Source organism: Nicotiana tomentosiformis, chromosome 8 (genome assembly GCF_000390325.3).
Source record: "Nicotiana tomentosiformis chromosome 8, ASM39032v3, whole genome shotgun sequence".
Classification (NCBI taxonomy): Eukaryota; Viridiplantae; Streptophyta; class Magnoliopsida; order Solanales; family Solanaceae; genus Nicotiana; species Nicotiana tomentosiformis.
In genome coordinates, this window is record NC_090819.1 from 56,258,665 (window position 1) to 56,273,173 (window position 14,509).

Consider the following 14,509-nt stretch of genomic DNA (forward strand, 5'->3'; position numbering starts at 1 on the left):
TGTTGGATATAATATATGTTGTACAAAGAGAAAATCAAGCGTTGGCATGATAAGCATATTCAAAATCGTGAGTTTGAACTGGGTCAATTGGTGCTCTTATTCAACTCGAGATTGAGACTCTTTTCGGGGAAGCTCAACTCGAGATGGTCGGGCCCGTTTGAGGTAGTGAGAGTCACTTTACATGGTGCAATAGAGTTGCGAGTCCTAGATGGTGAAAGGACCTTCTTAGTGAATGGACAAAGAGTAAAACACTAATATAGAGGTGACTTTTATCATTAAAAGTCAAAGGTGATACTTTCCAATGAATAGACGAGAGCCTGAGTCATGCTGCGATGTTAAATCGGGCGTTTGCTGGGAGACAACCCAACTGATTATTCATTTTTTTCATTCTTGTTAGAATAGTGTTTTAATAATTTTGTAGCTTTTAGTGTCGTGTAATTATAAGTGGTAAAGTGTCATGGGCATGTGAAAAGAGTGTGCAAAGGTAAGGGGTCAAAGGCACAGCACTGCACGAGAAAAAGCTGAAAATTTTCAGCCTGGAGAAATCGTCGTCCGGTTGGATGCTAGGCGCTTAGGAAAATATGAAAGATCCGAGGAAAAAAATTGGGGGCTGCCTTTGGCGTTTTTTCTGGCGCTAAGCGACCCCCAAAACTGCCAGGCCTCGGTAAGTACCCCTTCCTCTTTTAACCCGTTAATCGCACCGATCCAACCCCAATTCCCTCTCACTAATTTGACCTATAATTGTTCCCACCCAATACAGTTCTCTAATCAAAAATACCAAATCCCTCTAAATTAAGAAAATACCCTAAGACCCCAAAAATTAAATCTCACTTCTCTGGTCCCTCTGTTCTCTCTCTGTCACGCTCTCTCTCGCTCACTTCTGCTCCTCCTCTTCAGCGCACAGGTAAATCCCCTCCTCTATCTCTTTTCATTTTCTTTATATTTCCCTTCCCCTTATCCTTCTTATACCACCACACACCACCTGCTCTGTCTACTATTCCCTTCCCCTATCTTCCCATAAGGTCAAGGTTATAAGTGAGTTTATATGTGAAATTATATGATAATTCGATATGAAATTCTTATGTATCTCTTGAATACGATGTGGAAAACTATAAAACCCACAACCTCGTTAAATTCGAAGGGTGAAACACATGCCAACTTGTTTGAATATATTGAGAAAAACTCATGCACACCAATTATTCGATAAATTGTTTGACAGACGAATTTGCTTGTCGATGAAGTCTTGAGTAGCCGAGTGTTGTTCCTTGCTGCTTAGGAATAAGTGTGGGGTGATAAGAAATGATTTCGCAGCACCCCAAGGTTATGTTTCACCTCACCACACGAAATCCACTCCTTGAACTATGTCGCATGACAGTCGTGCGCGCGCGTGCATGAGTCATACGCGAAGGTCGCAGGGGATTGCCTACCTACTTGCAATTATACTGTTGTCACGACCCGAAATTTCTCACCGACGGGACCGTGATGGCGCCTAACATTTCACTTGCCAGGCAAGCCAACGTTAGAGAATCATTAAACCAATTTTTTATTTCCATTCAGTAAATAACAAAAATTAACTAAAATAAAATATAAATAAGTGTGGAATATCATAAAACTGTATTAATTACTACCACCCAGATCTGGAGTCACCATTCACGAGTATTTTAGAATTTAATATAAGTAATAGTCTGAAAGAAATACAACTGTCTGAATGAAAGAAAATAATAGGACACAAAAGATAGAAGGGGACTTCAAGATCTGTGATCGCCGACAGATCTACCTTGAGTCTCCGGACAGCGGACCAGTAGCAAATCTCGATTAACCTGAGCCGGTATCAAAATCTACACAGAAAGTACAGAGTGCAGCATCAGTACAACTGACCCCATGTACTGGTAAGTGTCGAGTCTAACCTCGACGAAGTAGTGACGAGGCTAAGGCAAGGCACCTACAAATCAACCTGTACAATTTAACAGTTCATACACGAATAATAGGAATGAAGAACTAAACAGGAAATGTCGGGAGGAGAAACATACTGAGGGGAATACAAGATAAAGAACTACAACAGAATGATCACCAGAGCAGCCAATATATCATGAATCAACAGGAACAGTGAATTCTGTAAGGAAAAATGCACGGCATCACCCTTCGTGCTTTTACTCTTAATCTCACCATAAAATTAATAGAAACGGCACGGCATCACCCTTCGTGCTTTTACTCTCATATCATGGCACGGCATCACCCTTCGTGCATTAACACTCACAATATGGCACGACATCACCCTTCGTGCATTAACACTCACAATATGGCACGGCATCACCCTTCGTGCATTAACACTCTCCCTTACCATAATGCAATGCATAAATAACAATAGGGAGACAGAATAACAAGTACAAACCTTACTTCAATATTTGGTTCCATAATATCAATCTCAACTTTGAAATAAAAACTCAATTATAACTAGAAAATCTGTAAACATGATAAGAACGATAAATTGAACAATACTAGCATAACACGTAGCAATTTGACATAGAAAAAAAAACAATATAAGAAAAACAGAGAAACATGGAAAAACAGGTAAATTTGGTGGCGCATAAGTACTCGTCACCTCACATATACGCCGCTCATATGAATTTCGCTTAGCAAGTAATCTAAGGTTCCTAATTTCCACAACACTTACCTCGCTCCGAAGGCCACTTAATTCTCAATCACAGCTTTTTCTTTGGAATTCACCTCCAAACCACTCGTATCTATTCAAAAATGACTCAATAATATCAAATATTGCTAAAGGAATCAATTATATTGCATAAATTAAATTTCCTAAATTTTTCCTCCAAAAACTCGAAAAATCGACCCCGGGCCCGCTTGGTCAAAACCCGAGGTTCGGACAAAAATCCTTTTACCCATTCACCCCCGAGCCCGAATATGTAATTAGTTTTGGAATCCGACCTCAAATCGAGGTCTAAATCCCAAAATTTCCGAAATTCCTAGTTTCTACCTTAACCCCTAACTCTACCATGAAAACTCTAGATTTTTGGTTGATAATTCAAGGAATGTAATGGGTAATTGAAAGAAAATAGTTTAGAATCACTTACCAACACTTTGGGGAAGAAAATGACTCTTAAAAATTGCCTCTACCCATTTGATTCTTGAAAAATGTTGAAGAAATGGCTTAAACCCGTGTTTGATTCTGTTTTGTACACTGTGCGACAGTATGCATCGCGTTAGAGAGGCCACTGTCGCGTTCGCGAAGGGTATTAACTGCCAAGCCTTCGTGTTCGCGAGACCCAGCTCGCGTTCGCGATGGTTACTCCCCCTGGCCTTCCCGTTCGCGAGACATTGCTCGCATTCGCGATGAAGGAACGACCAACCCCCCCCCCCCCCCAGGTCCCCACATGCTTTGCGTTCGCGAAGGGTAAATCCCTAATCACTTCGCGTTCGCGACCAAGCCTTCGCGTTCGTGAAGAAGAAGAAGTCTCAGCCTCATCAGGTTACTCTTCGAGTTCGCGAGAGGACCTTCGCTAACGCGAAGAAGGATATGACAGACACCAGAATATGCAGAAAACCAGATTTTTTCCAAGTCCAAAACATCCTCTGGCCTATCCGAAACCCACCCGAGCCCTCGGGGCTCCAAACCAACACATGCACACAAGTCTAAAAACATCATATGAACTTGCTCGCGCGATCAAATCGCCAAAATAACACCTAGAACACCGAATTTAGCACCAAATCGAATGCAATTCTCAAGAACACTTTAAAATTTCTATTTACTCAACTGGACGTCCGAATCACGTCAAACCAACTCCGTTTCTCACCAAATTTCACAAATAAGTTTTAAATATAATAATGAAACTGTACCAGGCTCCGGAAGCAAAATACGGACCCGGTACTAACAATGCCAAACATCAATCAATTCTTAAAAATAATTAATTTTTAGACTTTTAATTTTCATCAAAAATTCATAACTTGAGCTAGGGACCTTCGAATTAGATTCCGGGCATACACCCAGGTCCCATAATTCGATACGGACCCACCGGGACCGTCAAAACACGAATCCGGGCCCATTTACCAAAAATGTTGACTGAAGTCAACTAAAATTAACTTTTAAGGCAAAACTTTTTATTTTCATTAGTTTTCAACATAAAAGCTTTCCGAAAACCTGCCCGGACTGCGCACGCAAATCGAGGAGGGTAAAAATGAGACTTTTAAGTCTTAAGAGCGCAGATTCGAGTTCTAAATCATAAGATGACCTTTTGGGTCATCACAATCTCCACCTCTAAAACAAGCGTTCGCCCTCCAACGGACATAGAAAAATACCTGGGCTGGTGAAAAGGTGGGGATATCTACTCCGCATATCGGACCCGGACTCCCAAGTAGCTGCCTCAATAGGCTGACCTCTCCACTGCACTCGAACTGAAGGGTAACTCTTTGACCTCAACTGGCGAACTTGCCGGGCTAGAATTGCCACCGGCTCCTCCTCGTAAGTAAAATCCTTGTCCAATTGGACAGAGCTGAAATCTAACACATGGGACGGATCGCCGTGATACTTTCGAAGCATGGACACATGGAATACCGGATGAACAGCTGCTAAACTAGGTGGTAACGCAAGCCTGTAAGCCACCTCTCCTACTCTCTCAAGAATCTCAAAAGGTCTGATATACCTAGGGCTCAACTTGCCCTTCTTTCCGAACTTCGTTACACCCTTCATGGGTGATACCCGAAGTAACACTTTCTCTCCGACCATGAATGCAACATAACGAACTCTACAGTCGGCATAACTCTTCTGCCTGGACTGAGCTGCGCGAAGTCGATCCTGAATAATCTTGACCTTATCCAAGGCATCCTGTACCTAGTCTGTGCCCAACAATCGAGCCTCTCCCGGCTCGAACCACCCAACCGGCGACCGACACCGCCTATCATATAATGCCTCATAGGGAGCCACCTGAATGCTCGACTGGTAGTTGTTGTTGTAAGCGAACTCTACAAGGGGCAAGAACTGATCCCACGATCCTCCGAAGTCTATAACACAAGCGCGGAGCATATCCTCCAAGATCTGAATAGTACGCTCAAACTGCCCATCCGTCTGAGGATGGAATGTTGTGCTCAACTCAACCCGCGTACCTAACTCACGATGTACTGCCCTCCAAAAGTAAGAGGTAAACTGCATACCTCGATCAGAAATGATAGACACGGGCACACCGTGAAGACGGACGATCTCACGAATATAAATCTCTGCTAACCGCTCCGAGGAATAGGTAACTGCCACAGAAATGAAATGCGCTGACTTAGTCAGCCTGTCCACAATGACCTAAACTGCCTCGAACTTCCTCTGATTCCGTGGGAGTCCAACAACAAAGTCCATAGTGATACGCTCCCACTTCCACTTAGGAATATCTAACCTCTGAAGTAAACCACCAGGTCTCTAATGCTCACACTTTACCTGCTGGCAATTTAGGCACCGAGCTACATAGGCAAATATGTCCTTCTTCATTCGCCTCCACCAATAATGCTGCCTCAAGTCCTGATACATCTTGGCGGCGCCTGGATGAATAGAATATTGGGAACTATGGAACTCCTCAAGGATCAACTCACGAAGTCCATCCACATTAGGCACACAAATACGACCCTGCATCCTCAAAACTCTGTCATCTCCAACTGTAACCTGCTTGGCACCACCGTACCGCACTGTGTCTCTAAGGACAAGTAAATGAGGATCGTCATCCTGCCGATCTCTGATGCGCTCAAATAAAGAAGACCGAGCAACTGTACAAGCTAGAACATAGCTGGGCTCAGAAACATCTAACCTCACGAACTGGTTAGCCAAGGCCTGAACATCCAATGCAAGCGGTCTCTCACCAACTGGAATATATGCAAGGCTACCCATACTGACTGACTTTCTACTCAAAGCATCGGCCACCACATTGGCCTTCCTGGGATGATACAATATGGTGATATCATAGTCTTTCAATAGCTCCAGCCACCTCCTCTGCCTCAAATTGAGTTCCTTCCACTTGAATAAATACTGCAAGCTCCGATGATCAGTGAATACCTCATATGGCACGCCGTAAAGATAGTGCCTCCAAATTTTCAGCGCGTGAACAATGGTTGCCAGCTCTAGATCATGAACAGGGTAATTCTTCTCGTGAACCTTCAGCTGTCGTGAAGCATGTGCAATAACCTTGCCACCATGCATCAATACCGCACCCAGACCAATACGAGATGCATCACAATATACTGTATAAGATCCTGAACCTGTGGGTAACACCAATACCGGTGCCGTAGTCAAAGCTGTCTTGAGCTTCTGAAAGCTCGCTTCACACTCGTCTAACCACCTGAACGGGGTACCCTTCTGGGTTAATCTGGTCAATGGGGCTGCTATGGATGAAAACCCCTCTACAAATCGACGGTAATAGCCTGCCAAACCCAGGAAACTACAGATCTCTATAGCTGATGTGGGTCTAGGCCAGTTCTGGACTGCCTCAATCTTCTTAGGATCCACCTGAATACCCTCTGTTGATACCACGTGACCCAAGAAAGAAACTAAACTCAACCAAAACTCGCATTTTGAGAATTTAGCATATAACTGGCTGTCTGTCAGAGTCTGAAGAACGATCCAAAGGTACTGCTCACGCTCCTCTCGACTGTGGGAGTAGATCAAGATATCATCAATAAACACAACCACAAAGGAATCCAAGTAGGGTTTGAACACCCGGTTCATCAAATCCATGAATGCTGTTGGGGCATTTGTCAGCCCAAATGACATTACTAGAAAATCATAATGCCTATACCGAGTCCGAAAAGCTGTCTTAGGAACATCAGATGCCCTAATCCTCAACTGATGGTAGCCAGATCTCAAATCAATCTTTGAAAATACCTTGGCACCCTGAAGCTGATCAAATAAATCATAAATCCTCGGCAATGGATATTTGTTCTAGATGGTGACTTTGTTTAACTGCCGATAATCTATACACATCCTCATTGATCCATCTTTCTTCTTCACAAACAACACAGGTGCACCCCAGGGTGAGACACTAGGTCTAATGAAGCCCTTATCCAGCAAATCTTGCAACTGCTCCTTCAATTCTTTCTAACTCTGGCGGGGCCATGCGATATGGCGGAATGGAAATAGGTTGAGTGCCCGGAGGTCTGCAGGAAACACCTCTAGAAACTCACAAACAACCAGCACCGAATCTATTGAAGGAACCTCCGCACTAGAATCGCGGACATAAGCCAAATAAGCTAGACACCCCTTCTCGACCATATGCCGATCCTTCACATAAGAGATAACCCTACTGGCAGAATGGCCAAGATTCCCTCTCCACTCTAATCGAGGCAACCCCTGCAAGGCTAAGGTCACCATCTTGGCGTGACAATCTAATATAGCATGATAAGATGACAGCCAATCCATACCCAGTATGACATCAAAATCAACCATGTCGAGAAGTAGAAGATCTACACGAGTCTCAAGACTCCCAATGGTGATCACACACGAACGATAAACACGATCAACAACAATAGCATCTCCCACTGGTGTGTACACATACATAGGAGCACTCAAAGAATCACGAGGCACAACCAAATAGGAAGACACATAGGAGTAAGTCGATCCCGGATCAAATAGAACTGAAGCATCTCTACTGCAAACTGAAACAGTACCTATGATAACAGCGTTAGATGACTCAGCCTTAGGCCTGGCAGGGAAAGCATAACATCGGGGTTGGGCCCCACCACCCTGAACTACGTCCCTGGGATTGCCTCTAGCTGGCTGGTCTCCACCTCTAACGTCCTAACCTCCACCTCTAACTGTCTGGCTGCCTGACCCCTGCCCCTGGCTGGCTGAGCAGGTGGTGCAGAAACTGGTGCCGAAACCATGGCACGAGAACTCTGATGCTGTGAGCTGCCCGTTGCCCAAGGACAAAATCTAGCAATGTGCCTCGGATCACCACAAGTATAACATAACCTCGGCTGTTGTGACTGCTGACCCTGTCGACCTGAATAACCACACTGATAACTCTGGAGTGGATGTGCACTAATAGGAGCTGGTGGTGCACTGTAGGCTAGCTGGTCGGAATAATGCATCTGAGGGCCAAGACCACCTGAGGCACTGTGGGATGCCTGGAGCACTGAATGAAACGGCCTGGGAGGATGGCCTCTACCAAAGTACTCCTGCCTCTAGATGAGGCACCGCTGAACTCACTGGAATGACGAGGCCTCTTGTCAGACCCCTGACCTCCCTGAGTAAGAACCATCTCGACTCGTCTGGTGACATTAGCAGCCGCCTGAAAAGAAATCTCACTCCCATTCTCCTTAGCCATCTGCAATCTGATAGGCTAAGCAAGTCCATCAATAAACATCCTCACCCTCTCTCTCTCTTGGTGGGAAGCAGAAGAATGGCATGACGGGCCAAATCCACAAAACGGGTCTCATATTGAGTAACAGTCATACTGCCCTGCTGGAGACGCTCAAACTGACGGTGACGTTCCTCTCTCAATGTGATAGGCAGAAACTTCTCTATGAAGAGCTAAGAGAACTGGTCCCAAGTAAGAGTAGGCGACCCAGCTGGTCTGGTCAACAAGTAATCTCTCTACCATTTCTTGGCGGAACCAGTCATCTAAAATGCAGCAAAATCGACCCCATTGGTCTCCACTATACCCATGTTCCGTAGAACCTCGTGACAGTTGTCAAGATACTCCTGGGGGTCCTCTAAAGGAGCACCACTGAAGTGAACAGGAAAGAGCTTGGTAAACCTGTCCAATCTCCATAAAGCCTCAGAAGACATAGGTGGCCCATCTCCGACCTGTGCCGCAATAGCCGGCCGAACTAATCTGACTGGCTGAGCTGCTGGAGCCTGATACTGGGGAGCTATCTGCTCCAGAGCGGGAGTGGTAGGAGTCTGGGCTCCTCCTTCAGCCTGAGAGACTGCTGGTGCATGGGAAATGCACCGGTCTGGGCCACACTCTCTATAAGGCCCACCAAACGGACCAAAGCATCCTGAAGTACTGGGGTAGCAATGAACCCCTCCGGAACCTGAGCTGGTCCGACAGGAACAGTCTGGGCTGGAACCTCCTCGTCAATCTCTATCTGAGGCTCCACTGCCGGGGCTACTGCTCGGGCCCTAGGCTGAGCCCTGCCCCTTCCTCGGCCTCTAGCATGGCCTCGGCCTCGACCTCTGACCTGCATAGGAGCTGTCACTGGAGGCTCTGGCTGCTGCTCAGCTGAGGAAGCGATACGTGTTCTCGCCATCTGTGAGAGAATAAGAGTAGAAGAGTTCAATCAGTATTGAGAAAGCAAAATCGCACGACATAAAAGAATAGAAGTGAAGATTGTTCCTAAACTTCATAACCACTAGAAGATAAGCACAGACGTCTCCGTACCGATCCTCCAGACTCTACTAATCTTGCTTGTGAATTGTGAGACCTAGGCAACCCAGTGCTCTGATATCAACCATCACCACCCGAAATTTTCCACTGACGGGACCGTGATGGCGCCTAACATTTCACTTGCCAGGCAAGCTAACGTTAGAGAATCATTAAACCAATTCCTTATTTCGATTCAATGAATAACAATAATTAACTAAAATAAAATATAATAAGTGTGAAATATCATAAAACTATATTAATTACTATTACCCGGATCTGGAGTCATCATTCACGAGCATTCTAGAAATTACTACAAGTAATAGTCTGAAAGAAATACAACTGTCTGAATGAAAGAAAACAGTAGGACATAAAAGATAGAAGGGGACTTCAAGGTCTGTGAATGCCAACAGATCTACCTTGAGTCTCCGAACAGCGGACCAGTAGCCAATATCGATCAACCTGAGTCGGTATCAAAATCTGCACAGAAAGTGCAGAGTGTAGCATCAGTACAACCGACCCCATGTACTGGTAAGTGTCGAGCCTAACCTCGACGAAGTAGTGACGAGGCTAAGGCAAGGCACCTACAAATCAACCTGTATAATTTAACAGTGTATACGCAAATAACAGGAATGAAGAAACTTAACAGGAAATGTCGGGAGGGAAAATATACTGAGGGGAATACAAGATAAAGAACTACAACAGAATGATCACCAGAGCAGTCAATATACCATGAATCAACAGGAACAGTGAATACTGTAAGGAAAAATGCACGGCATCATACTTCGTGCTTCTACTCTCAATCTCACCATAAAATTAATAGAAACGGCACGACATCACCCTTCGTGCTTTTACTCTCGTATCATGGCACGGCATCACCCTTCGTGCATTAATACTCACAATATGGCACGGCATCACCCTTTGTGCATTAACACTCACAATATGGCACGGCATCACCCTTCGTGCATTAACACTCTCCCTTACCATAATGCAATGCATAAATAACAACAGGGAGACAGAATAACAAGTACAAACCTTACTTCAATATTTGGTTCCATAATATCAATCTCAACTTTGAAATAAAAACTCAATTATAACTAGAAAATATGTAAACATGATAAGGACGATAAATTGGACAATACTAGCATAACACGTAGCAATTTGACATAGGAAGAAAAACAATATAAGAAAAACAGAGAAACATGGAAAAACAGGTAAATTTAGCGGCGCATAAGTACTTGTCACCTCACATATACGCCGCGCACATGAATTTCACTTATCAAGTAATCTAACGTTCCTAATTCCCTCAAGTCAGGGTTAGACACAACACTTACCTCGCTCTGAAGGCCACTTATTCTCAATCACAGCTTTTCCTTTGGAATTCACCTCCAAACCACTCGTATCTATTCAAAAATAACTCAATAATATCAAATATTGCTAAAGGAATCAATTATATTGCATAAATTAAATTTTTCAAGTTTTTCATCTAAAAAGTCAAAAAATCGACCCCGGGCCAGCTTGGTCAAAACCCGAGGTTCGGAGAAAAATCTTTTTACCCATTAACCGCCGAGCCCGAATATGTAATTAGTTTTGGAATCCGACCTCAAATCAAGGTCTAAATCCCCAAATTTCCAAAATTCCTAGTTTCTACCCTAACCCCTAACTCTACCATGAAAACTCTAGATTTTTGGTTGATAATTCAAGGAATGTAATGGATAATTGAAAGAAAATGGTTTAGAATCACTTACCAACACTTTGGGGAAAGAAATGACTCTTGAAAATCGCCTCTACCCGTTTGGTTCTTGAAAAATATTGAAGAAATGGCTTAAATCCGTGTTTGATTCTGTTTTATGCACTGGCGACAGTGTGCATCGCGTTCGCGAGTCATGTCAAACCGAATGAAATTCTCAAGAGCACTTTAAAATTTCTATTTTCTCAACTGGACGTCCAAATCATGTCAAACCACCCCCGTTTCTCACTAAATTTCACAGACAAATCTTAAATATCATAATGAACATGTACCGGGCTCCGGAACCAAAATACGAATCCGGTACTAACAATGCCAAACATCAATCAATTCTTAAAAATAATTATTTTCAGACTTTTAATTTTAATAAAAAATTCATAACTTGAGCTAGGGACCTCCGAATTCGATTTCGGACATAAGCCCAGGTCCCATATTTCGATACGGACCCACCGGGACTGTCAAAATGTGGATCTAGGCCCGTTTACCAAAATATTGACCGAAGTTAACTAAAATAAACTTTTAAGGTAAAAATTCTTATTTTTATTAGTTTTCAACATAAAAGCTTTTCAAAAACCTGCCCGGACTGCGCACACAAATAGAGGGTAAAAATGAGATTTTAAGGCTTAAGAGCGCAGATTCGAGTTCTAAATCATAACATGACCTTTTGGGTCATCACAACCGTGTTGTGTCCTTTGTTTGTTTTTTGGTTTTTTGAAGAATCGTAGTGTAGAGTATTTAATTGAGTAGTGATTCGGGGCATATCATACTATGATCAAATTATTTTCAAGCCCCCAGTGTAGAGAAATGTATAGTAATATGTGTACATTAGTGTAAGCTGCATGCGTATGGTGTTGGTTGCTACAGGGAAGTCTTGAATATGAAGCATTGCTTGACTATTAACTGTGGGGTCGTGTCGATCCTACCTTTTTGGATTTTGGTGCTATTAAATGATATATCTAATAGGCATGCTTTATTTGCAGGTTTAGGTACAAAAATGGCTCGTGATGGTCAAAGCAAGGCAAAGGAAACTGCAAGGTCCTCTACAACTTCCCCATCCACAAATAAACGTAAGCAAACTAAAGCTGCCTCAAGAAAAACAAGAAAGTGCAAGTAAATGGCTGAGCCTTCTGAAAGTCAACCTCGGGTGCCTCGTCCCAATTGGACAGTGATGATGCTAAAAAATGGTATCATTCCTTTGTTCCATACGAGCGGTATATTTTTGAGGTGGGCATCAATGTCACAATATTGGAGAAGAATTTTCCCGTTGTTCTAGCCCGAATGATGGAATTGAAGTTGGAGCGGTTTCTAGAATCTCTCAGGCCTGCGAATCTAAGAATGGTGAAGGAATTATATGCCAATTGGAACTTTGCCAAGTCCGATACCTATGTAAGAGGTGTATGGGTGAATTTTCATGCTGAAGCTTTATGCGACTTCTTGGGTTCCCGAATCATAATCCAAAAACTTTTCAGAAGTTCGTCCGTAGTCCAGATTATCAAGCTATCCGTCGTACTTTGTGTGGGATGGACTCGATAGTAAAGTGGACTCGTTCACTCTGCGATGATACCCAGAAGGAGCTATATCGGACTGACTTTAGCAGGACAGTAAAGGTGTGGCAGAGCTTTGTTCAGGCTTGTATCTTGCCTGGTGAGCATACTTCATAGTGTATGAGAGTGGGGGTTTGTTTGATTTACTTCTTGATGATGGGAAAACATGTTAACATTGGTCAGTTGATGCTCGATGAGATGAACCACACTAGATTTTAGTGAGATTCGAGGAGGTTCTTCTATGGTAACTTGTTGAGAAAGTATATGCTCAGGAGGGAGGTGCCTGCTTATGATGGGGTCGATGAGGTAGTGATATGCCAACAGAGTTGCTAGATATTTCGGCATTGCAGATTGAGCATGGGCCCAAGTTGAGCATTGCTGCTAGTCAAGAGCGGGATGACAATTTGTATTGCCAAATGTATTGTATGATGAGCCTAATATTGCAAATGGTGGGGGTTACAGAGGAAGAGAAACAAAACCTACACCAGGACTGTACATTGTTGGAGTCAACGAGGTGGCTAATGGGACTGCCACCTGGTAGCCCGCTATACTCTTTTGAGGACCATAACACACATCCACCGTCTCTTGACAAGGATGAGGCTGGTGAGAAGGTCAATGGCTCGTTGGCTATTGAGGACGTTGCTGAAGACATCACTGCAAGTGGATCTATGTCTCATGGCTCGAGGCTGGCTCGCAGACTTACTGATGAGGAGTCTGATGAATACGGCTCAAAGTACGACTCGAATGGGTCAGATTAACTAGGGAGTTCCTTCGTTCCATCTTTCTATTTGATGTTTATTCTATGTGCATTGGGGATAATGCACCTTTTAAGTGTGGGGTGGGGGACTCTCGTCAAAGTATAATAGTATAGTAGTATTAACATTAACTTTTTATCTTTAATTTTTAGCTTCTTAGTTTTATTTACTTAGTTAGTAGAATTAGTAGTGTAGTATATAGTAGAATTAGTTTTAGTAGTGTTAATTTGAAGAAAAAAATCAAATACATTCAAAATTCAAGAGCATCAGAAAAAAATTTAACTCTTCCCGACGATGGATCTCTTGAAATTTTTTTTTGAGGGATTAAGGTCCAACAAAAAATTCAAAAATATTTTCTTTATTTTTAGTTAGTCGTAGGTAGATAATAATTTTTCTTGGTTTTTCTTTGAGCAACGGTTCTTTTTCAAGAGATGTAACTTGAACCGGGTACTTTTTTTTTTTTAAAGAATAGGATTGAAGGAAGAAAACTTGAGTGATTCGATGTGTCGTTTGACCTATTTGATACTAGCGTAGTTAGGTCTTGGCATGCAAATTACCTTTCTAACATATTTTGATGAAAAGTAATGTTGTGAATAAATTGAATAGCTTGTTTGTGACGTCTTCTCTCGGTTTATTGACTTGTTTTCATGTAGTGCTTATTACGTAATATTTCTTGACCTTGTAATTACTCGCTTTAACTTGAGAGTTATAATGGACCTGTCCCGAATGGGTCACGTGCATTGTGTGACGTGAGGTCTTAATTATATTCTGTGATATCTTATGTTAGTCTAGAACTTATCCCGTGTGTTAGTCAAAGCAAAATAATTAAGTCTTGTGAGTCTAGGAGAAAATATAGAAAATTCCTTCATTGTCCATTGAGTTGTTATGCCACCATAACTAAAATTATCCTTAGTTATCCCATTTGAGCCTATAAACCTTTTATTTGGCACTCACATTACAAGCTGAATCTCATTTTGTTTTTAATTGAATTTTGTTAAATTTGTAGCTCTGAAAGCACTTAAGTCGCTAGAAGAGTAAGATGAGAGTTGGGGTAGCTTTTCAATGGAACCATATAAAGGTCAAAAGGTGCACATATATTTTGAAAGATCATTA

At 42.8% G+C, this 14,509-nt stretch overlaps 1 long non-coding RNA gene across 1 annotated transcript; it reads left to right on the forward strand.

The window, feature by feature from the left end:
* The first annotated feature begins 507 nt into the window (after positions 1 to 507).
* On the forward strand, positions 508 to 13,688 carry LOC138896657 (uncharacterized). Its single transcript, XR_011410040.1, has 2 exons — positions 508 to 904; positions 12,078 to 13,688. It is a non-coding gene; the product is annotated as an uncharacterized lncRNA (long non-coding RNA).
* The last annotated feature ends 821 nt before the right edge of the window (positions 13,689 to 14,509 follow it).